We start from the raw sequence: 10024 nt of genomic DNA on the forward strand, positions 1-10024 counted from the left end.
ACAGCAGCATTTACACCCCCCCTTATTTTGGGTCTACTCGAGGTAACTGGGTCAGATGGCATCTCTTCTTCTTCTGACCAATCAATTGCAGCCTGTAACAGCTCGACAAAAGTGAGGCTCCTCATTTCGTGAACCTTCCTCTTCAATTCCCTCCTCAAAAAGTCCTCTTTCAGTCCTAAGACCAACTGTTCCTTTAATACAACATCGGGGTCTGGGACACGCTTTGGTTCTCTTCTTAAAACATGTTCTAGCCTGTCCTGTAAATCATAGGCATAAGACCGAATGGTCTCCCCGGGCATCTGTTTTCTTTCATAGAATTCTTTTAACCTTGTGCCAATTGGGATCTTATCTCCATAGGTCTGAATAAGAATGTCAAATATTTCTTCGACACTGTCTATCGGCTCCGTCAGCATAAATTTAACTGTTGCCTTTGCTTCACCCTTCAGGTGTTGCTTAACCAGCTCAACTTTATCGTCATGGGGTGTTTTCATCACTCGAAAAGCTGACTTCATTTCGGCAATCCATTCCTCAACAGATTCATCGCCGCCTCTTACTGATCCACCCCCAAAGTCTGGCAGTTTACGGTCCCTATGGATGACGACCGCAGCTGGTGCTCTCAATGCTGTAGCCTGCTGATCAATAACTGCCTTGGCAAGGGAGAGAGCTTCTCTTTGTTCATTCCTAGCCTGTTCCAAGGCACCTGCCTGCTCTACGAGCCTCCTTTGTAAATCAGCAAAATCCTTCTTTAAACCCTCCAACTCCGACATGTTGAAGCTATGACTACGAATCAATATTCCTGCACTTAATCTGGGTTTCCAATGTAATGTAGATCCTGTTCGTGACGCCAAATGTAAAGGATTGAAATCCTAACTAATAGGGGTACAAATATTAAGCTTGCTCTGGTCGACTAACAGTATTGCAGGTCCCTGCCCACACCTGTCAGTCCCTTTAACTCCTGTGCCTTCGTTTGGAAGGTGTGTGTTCTGTCACCCTGGCCTAACTCTAAAACCTTTTGGTAGTGAATGGGTGTAGTAAGACAGGCTTCAGAACTTGATCCTTGTCAGTCAGCTGAAGCGTCGTTCTGCAATGCACTTGAAGCTCACTTGCACAGATCCTGCCTTTACAACAACCAGCCAGAGTGATGGAGTGCCCCTAACCCAGAACAATCTTCAAAAATTAAAACCTAGACCTCTGTAACTGGCTCAATGAAAACAGCAAACATTTATTTGAACAAGGATTAATCTGTGTTACCTCTCTAAAGTAGTAAAAGAAATATTACTTTCTACTTTGTATGTTCAAAAGAAAACAGATTTGGATGTAAAACACCAGGTGAATTATTTGACAGTCCGGAAACAAAAAAAAACTTGAAAGTCAATAAACCACACAATAAATAAATAAATAGATCCAATATAAAATGGTGATCAAACAAATGAACAAATAGAAATGAATAAATCAAGACAGTAGAGCTCTCGACTTCCTCCGATTAACTAACTCCAGACGTTGATAACAGTTTTCTTCCAGAATGGGCGCGAGATGCCCGAACGGCGTAACAGTCAGTTAACGGTTTTGACAGTTAGCTTCAGACGGTTCTTTTCCGCGGGGAAATCGGACTGGTCGCTAATCCCGAATGGTCTTCAAAAACGTAAATGTTCAAAGACAGTGGTGCCCGCCTCCTTGGCCTCAGATGTTTTCCCGGCTTGAACTGAATTCTCAGCTTCAAAAGATAAAATAAAACAGTACCTTCTCTCCAGACCAGTAGAATGGTGTACAGCTGGTGAATTACCACAGTGAATCACTGGGATGTTAGCTGTATGGCAGGGGAATACTCTTTCAGAAACTGCTCAGCAATACGGCCGCTCTGCGGGAACTCCTCTTCTCCGCTGACGGAGCTGTCACAGACACCGCGCTCCGCCTCCGTGCCCTGCCTCCGGGCCCCGCCTCCGAAATCCCGATGCTTGCGGCCTGGGGAACTCCTCCTTACGTGCTGGCTGTCTTCCTGCACTGCTCACGTAACGAGCGAGATACTGCCGTCTCAAAATCACTGTCGAACCTGCTCCAGGTTATTTTCTTCAAAACAATTTTTTAAGAAGCCGAGACATCCCATCCGACCAGTCTCTCTCCCCGTCCAACCGTTCTTTTTTGTTTTGTTTTCCAACGTCTGTCCCCTCGCGCCTTCGTCTGCCTCTGACGTCATGTCAGGCCCGCTCATCACTTTCTGTCACCGTTACATTTACTTTATGCAATCAAGTTGTAAAAAAAAAAAAATGCCTTTACCTGTTTGCTTTTCACATTTATTTCATTCTGCTTTACTGAAACCGGAAACATTCAGCCTTGGTTCTGATCAAGTCACACCTGCTGAGATAATGCGACACATTCCCCGCGTGGCCGTCTGTTTCTCAACTGAGCACCCCGTCCATTCGGCGCGTGTTGCGCATGCGTCAGCTCGGGCCGCTCCGCTCTTTAAATGAGCCCTGCAGCCGCAAACCTGCAGCCTTCCGCAGAGTCCAAGTGTCGGTGCGACTGTTGTTGTGAATTTGGGCTATAAAAATAAACTTGAATTGAATTGAATTTTTTCAAACGTCTCTGCACTGAAACTCAAAGCTGTGAGAGTCTAAAGCTTTCCAGGAGAAGAGGAGAACCTCAGGAGAACCTCAGGAGAACCCGTCTGGTTCCAGCGGATCCTCCATCTCTACAGGTCCACCTATTCCCTCCAAACTTCCCGCCTGACACCAGAGGATCCAGCAGAAATCGGAGGTTCTGTAGGAAGCTGCAGGTCAGACTCCGTCTCTAAGCTCTGAGGGTTCGTCGGTTCTGTCCAGCCTGAGGAACCTTCAGAGAACCTTAGTGTGGGGGGTTCAGGGTAAAGGGAGGATGTGGAGGTCAGATACGGATTCTGGATGCTTCATCAGAAGATCTGCTGCTCCACAGACGCTGCTGTTCTGTAGAGTTCAGACCGGATTATTGTGTTGGTTCTGAAGGGTTCTTCGTTGACTCTTCTTGGATGTGGGCTGAAAGAAGCTGGGAAGATCTGCAGATACTGCTTCCTGTCAGGAGCTTCTTCTGCTTCCTGTTCATGTTTTTTTCTCTCTTTGACAGCAGTGCCGTTCGGTCCGTTGGGTTCCTCCAGCTGAAGGTCTTTCCCCCCGTCTGCCGTTAAAAAAACGACATGGACCGCAGGAAGTGGGTCCTGACCATAGAGGAGGGGCAGAACGTCCAGGTGAAGAAGGTCAACCAATCCCTGGAGCTGTACCTGGACGACACGCATCAGCCGAGTAAGAAGCTGACCTCCAAAGAGGTCTCAGACGTGAAGAGAACGTCCTGTTTGTACCTGTGAGGGTGTGGCGTTGCTTCATTCTTCGTTCCCTCCCTCCTCCCCCACAGCACACTGGATCATCCGAAAGCAGAAGAAGCGTCTGGTGCTTTTCTACGAGTATGAAGGCAGTCTTTACGTCCTGACGTTCGTCAAAGACTCCAGGAAGGTAAACCAAACTTCTGCTGATGTTTCTGGGGTTCTGTTTTTTTTGCCTGATCTTTACATTCTGCAGCGCTGAACCAATGTTTATTTCATATTCAAGATTCAAGATATATCAAGTCAGATTGACTTTGTTGAAAAAGTTGCAGCGGCTGCAGGTTCAATGCCCAAGGAAATGCCGAAAACCCCCATGTGGCCTCCAAGAGCTGAACCTCCAACACATGTCCGTTATCTGAGTCTCTTCAGGTCACGGATGTTAAAAAGTGTGCAGATGAATCACCTGCAAAGGCATCAGATCCTGATCTAATCCTAATTTAATCCGGTGTCACAAACCAAAAATCCAGAGTTGTGTCATTGAAATAGCAACGAGAAAACACGGTGGTGGGAGTGTGATGGTGTGGAGGAAAAGAACCCACATGATCCAGCAAGTCTGACTGAGTGACCGCAACGACCGGATGAAGGTTCTGGGAAAGTCTTGACCAGGTTCTGCTGATGCCATGAAGTCTGTCTCACAGCCGTCGAGCCAAAGATCCGCCTCAGCCCTCCGGATGCCCCGCCCACACACCTCTGTTCACACCAGGGGGGGTGGGACCAAGCGCCCACCTGCTGCAGAAGACAGAACCACGGCTGCTTTCCGCGGATGCTCCGTAGCCTCATGTTAAAATAGAAGAATGTTGACAAAATAAACCGTGTAAAGTTTGTTTTTAGGGGTCTGTGTGAGATTTGCACACATTTAAACTGTCAACAATAGTTGTTTGTTAGTTTCGTCTCTGAAGCTTAAAGCATTTTATTTTGAAAGTTATTTTATGAAGACGTGATCTAATATCCTTTTTTTATCTCCAAACATTCACATTTTGGTTTTAAACTTGTCTCCTATGGACTCACACAAAGCTAATTTAGCAGAAAGTCAAAGACGTCCGCAAGCTCCGCCGAGGTGGGCGGAGCTTCTCTTGAGTCCATCCACCTGTCAATCAATAAGACCCACAAATGTAACAAATCTGAACTTTATTGGTTGAATGCTGTAAAGCATTCAACCCTTTGTTTTCCTGTTTCTTTTTATATATTATTATTATTATTGGTTGAATGCTGTAAAGCATTCAACCCTTTGTTTTCCTGTTTCTCTTTATATATTATTATTATTATTGGTTGAATGCTGTAAAGCATTCAACCCTTTGTTTTCCTGTTTCTCTTTATTTATTATTGGTTGAATGCTGTAAAGCATTCAACCCTTTGTTTTCCTGTTTCTCTTTATTTATTATTGGTTGAATGCTGTAAAGCATTCAACCCTTTGTTTTCCTGTTTCTCTTTATTTATTATTATTTATACTATCTTCCGCCGTTTTTTGACACTTAACTCCTTCTACAGTTTTTAACCGATTTTTACCATTCAACTTTTAAAATGTTCAGCTCTTTCAGCTCATTATTGCTATGACTTTTGGTACTTCTAATCGTTGTACTTTTTAAGATATTCCAGTTTTTCCGGGAATTTTTGCCCTATTAAAATGCATTGGGAAGTTATGGTACATGGGGTTCCGGGTTCGACACTCGGTTCGGACCCTTAAAATTTTCTTCTAACCAACTTTTAAAATGTTCAACTCTTTCAACTTATTACAGTTATTACTTTTGGTCATTCAAATCATAGAACTTTTTAAGATATTCCAGGATTTTCCAGGATTTTATGCTCCATTAAAATACATAGAGAATCCTTGTGCTTAGCCCCTTTTACAGGTTTTTACTTACTTTAACCATTGTATGAAACAGTTCAGTTCATTCCTTTCCTTCAAATCTTCAAATTTTCATTAATTCAGCCATTTTTTCAACTATTTCGGTCCTTGTTTAACTCCTTCTACAATTTTTTTACCTCCACAATTTTTTTACCATCAATTTTGGTCATTCAAATCCTTCGACTTTTGAAAAGGGAAAACTTTCGTTCGTTTTTCGACGTAAAATACGAACTGTGGCATGAAATCGTTTCAACTCGGCTTCGCCCACTAGACCGGTACACGACAAGCCTTATTTATTTATACCGGCTGCATTGTATTGTAACTAGAGTGTTAGCTCAGTGGCTAAGGTGGATGGTTTATCATACTGAGGTTCTGAGTTCAATTCCAGCATTCAACTTTTTCTTTATGGTTTTTTACCTTGCCTTTCTTGATAAAATTCAGTTCCACTCACTTAAATATATTTCGTTTCATGGAAGAATTTTCTTTCAGGTGGTGTTACTCATAAGTTTTGACTTTTTATCCTTTAACTTTTAGGGATTTTCCAGGATTTTCCAGGACAGTTCAGCCATTTCATCAGCAAGTTCAGCTTTCATTAAGCAGTACAGCATTCAATCTTTGACAACCTTTGATTCTTCCAACCCTTACAACTTCCACACAATTTTAGCTAGAGACACCATTCAAACGTTAAAATGATCAGAGCAGCTTAAAGCACACACACAAACACAACAAACGTCAGGACCCTGGCCTTAGCCCCGCCCACGGCCGCTAAGGCTCATGGGAAGTGTTAATTCCCACACCATGAGTTAGGCGGCTGTTACGAGAAGTGACTATCATGTTGTTACTCCACATATGTTACTGGTAAAATGGCAATATAATGCTGTGTCATTCAGCTAGCTAGCTGATGATCAATATATCTTTCCACTATACATGGATGACTGTGCTGTGATTGATGATACATGCACAGTTGGGAAATTTAATCATGTGACACAGTATTGTACATGGTGCCCCCTACTGGATGAGATTACTGTATGTCTACTGTAGTTTTAAATGATCAATGCATTAGACTGTACCATCAAGGTTTGAAATCATTAAGAGATAGGGAGGGTTTGGCAGCCATTTTGTGTTTTCAAATTTGATACCTTTGTTGCTTTTAACTCTCCTACCTTTGACATGCCTTTAGCTAGAAACACCGTTCAAACATTAAACTGCTCATAAGACTTTGTATTTCAATATAAGTTTTGAAATTATTATGGGATGGCAACACCAACTACGGTTTTGCGGCCATTTTGTGCCTAAATGTGAGGCGATTTTAAACTGTTTTTTTAAACCTATTTTAACCATTTTACTGTTGCTATGTTAAGATCTTTCAGCCTAATCCTTTCAGCTATTAATTTTGGTCTTTCAAACCCTTGAACCTTTCAAGATATTCCAGGATTTTCCAAGATTTTTCCTCCATTTAAATACATTGAGAATCCTTGAAAACCTTTGGTTCTTTCAACCATCATAACTTCAACATGCCTTTAGCTACAGACACTGTTCAAACATTAAATTGATCACAAGGCTTTGGACAATAAAATACGTTTATAAATCATTATGGGATGTCGACACAACCTACTGTTTGGTGGCCATTTTATTACAAAATCTGAAGCAAATATTGCAATAAACTTCATCCATGGCTAGAACTGAACATATTGAAATTCACTGGATCTGAAACTCCTCGTAGCTGGAAGCTGCAGTTCAAACATTTTTGAACTGCAAAAATGTTTGAACTTTTAGCCATTTTAGCAACATCTTCAAATTTTCAACAGTTCAGCTATTTTTTGAACAATTTCAGCTTTCATGCTTAAGTCCTACAAATTTTGACCTATTTCAGGCATTCTACTATTACAATGTTCAACTTTGTCAGCTTATTCCCCCTATGACTTTTTTCCCCCAAATCTTTGAACTTTTAAAGATATTCGAGGATTTTTGCTTCATTAAAATACATGGGAAATCTTATAGCTTAACTTCTTATACAGTTTTTTACCCACTTTGACCATTCTACGTTTAAAATGTTGAGCTCTTCCAGCTCTGTTCAGCCATTTCTGTAGCAAATTCAGCTTTCATTCAGCAATACAGCATTCAACCCTGCATTTTCTTCTGGAAATGCAGCCCCTTCTAGTTGGTTGAATGCTGTATAGCATTCAACCCTTTGTTTTCCTCTTACGCTATCTTCCGCCGTTTTTCGGCACTTAACTCCTTCTACAATTTTCAACCTATTTTAACCATTCAACTATTAAACTGTTCAGCTCTTTCAGCTTATTACTGCTATGACTTTTGGTTTTTCAAATCCTTGAACTTTTTAAGATATTCCAGGATTTTCCATGATTTTTTCTCCATTGAAATACATGGAGAAATTTTCGTGCAGAAGTTCACAGTTAAACTTCTTCTACAATTTTTCACCTATTTTAACCATTCAACTATTAAAATGTTCAGCTCTTTCATCTTATTCTAGCTATGACATTTTGTCCTTCAAATCCTTGAACTTTTCCAGATAGTCCCGGTTATTCCCGGATTTTCCAATATTTTTGCTCCATTGGCCACACCTTTGCTTCTTTAAACAATTGTAACTTTAACATTCTTTTGGCTAGAGACACCGTTCAAACATTGAAATGTTCACAAGGTTTTGGACTTCAATATAAGGCTCAAAATTATTATGGGATGGCAACACCACCTACAGTTTGGCGGCCATTTTGTGCCAAAATGTGAGGCAATTTTAAACTTCTTCAAACTTTCACCTATTTCAATCATTCTACTATTTCAATGTTCAACTCCTTCAGCTTATTCCTTTCAGCTATTACTTTTGGTCCTTCAAATCTTTGAACTTTTCAAGATATTCCAGGATTTTCCAGGATTTTCCAAGATTTTCGCTCCATTTAAATACATTGAGAATCCTTGAAAACCTTTGGTTCTTTCAACCATTGTAACTTCAACATGCCTTTAGCTAGAGATACCGTTCAAACGTTAAATTGATCACAAAGCTTTGGACTATAAAATAGGTTTAGAAATCATTATGGGATGTCGACACAACCTACTGTTGGTGGCCATTTTTTGACCAAATCTGAAGCAAATATTGCATTTAACTTCATCCATGGCTGGAACTGAACATATTGAAATTCACTGGATCTGGACATATAAGGAATGTGGGCGTGGTTAGCAAACAAACTTCGTTGCTATGGACGTCCAAAGGTTTACTTTTTCTGATTTTTCTGAAACTGACGTCAATTGGTTCGTCATCCCCAGGCGACCCAAACATAAAATGGTTGCTATGGAGATAGAATTAATAGAAAAGCCGCCATTTTGAAAAAAGTGGATTTTCTATCAACTTAGACATGTAGCTTTTACCAATATGATACTCTCAAACAATGTGTTTTTTTGAGTCGGGTGATGATGCTGATTCCAATGCTAGCACTTTTAGCCATTTTAGCAACATCTTCAAATTTTCAACAGTTCAGCCATTTTTTCAACAATTTCAGCTTTAATGCTTAACTCCTTCTACAAATTATGACCTATTTTAGACATTCTACTATTACAATGTTCACCTTTTTCAGCTTATTCCTACTAGGACTTTTGATCATTTAACTTTTCAAGGTTTTTCCAGTACAGTTCAGACATTTCTTCAGCAAATTTAGCTTTCATTCAGCAGTACAGCATTCAACCCTGCATTTTCTTCTGGAAATGCAGCTCCTTCTAGTTATTATAGTATCTTCCGCCGTTTTTTGGCGTTTAACTACTTCTACAATTTTTAACCTATTTTAACCATTCTACTTTTAAAATGTTCATCTCTTTCATCTTATTTCTGCTATGACTTTTGGTTTTTCAAATCCTTTTACTTTTTAAGATATTCCAGGTTTTCCGGGAATTTTTGCTCCATTGAAATACATGGAGAATTTTTCGTTCAGAAGTTCACAGTTAAACTCCTTCTACAATTTTTCACCTATTTTAACCGTTCAACTATGAAAATGTTCAGCTCTTTCATCTTATTCTAGCTATGACATTTTGGTCCTTCAAATCTTTGAACTTTTCCAGATATTCCCGGATATTCCCAGATTTTCCAATCTTTTTGCTCCATTGGCCACACCTTTGCTTCTTTAAACAATTGTAACTTTAACATTCTTTTGGCTAGAGACACCGTTCTAATATTGAAATGTTCACAAGGTTTTGGACTTCAACATAAGGTTCAAAATTATTATGGGATGGCAACACCACCTACAGTTTGGCGGCCATTTTGTGCCAAAATGTGAGGCAATTTTAAACTTCTTCAAACTTTCACCTATTTTTACCATTCTACTATTACAATGTTCAACCCTTTCAGCTTATTCCTTTCAGCTATGACATTTGGTCCTTCAAATCTTTGAACTTTTCCAGATATTCCCGGATATTCCCAGATTTTCCAATGTTTTTGCTCCATTGGCCACACCTTTGCTTTTTTAAACAATTGTAACTTTAACATTCTTTTGGCTAGAGACACCGTTCAAATATTGAAATGTTCACAAGGTTTTGGACTTCAACATAAGGTTCAAAATTATTATGGGATGGCAACACCACCTACAGTTTGGCGGCCATTTTGTGCCAAAATGTGAGGCAATTTTAAACTTCTTCAAACTTTCACCTATTTTAATCCTTCTACTATTACAATGTTCAACCCTTTCAGCTTATTCCTTTCAGCTACGACTTTTAGTCTTTCAAATCTTTGAACTTTTCAAGATATTCCAAGATTTTCCAGGATTTTCCAAGATTTTTGCTTCATTTAAATACATGGAGAATCCTTGAAAACCTTTGTTGCTTTC

This window comes from Oryzias latipes, chromosome 9 (genome assembly GCF_002234675.1).
Source record: "Oryzias latipes chromosome 9, ASM223467v1".
In the NCBI taxonomy this organism is placed as follows: domain Eukaryota; kingdom Metazoa; phylum Chordata; class Actinopteri; order Beloniformes; family Adrianichthyidae; genus Oryzias; species Oryzias latipes.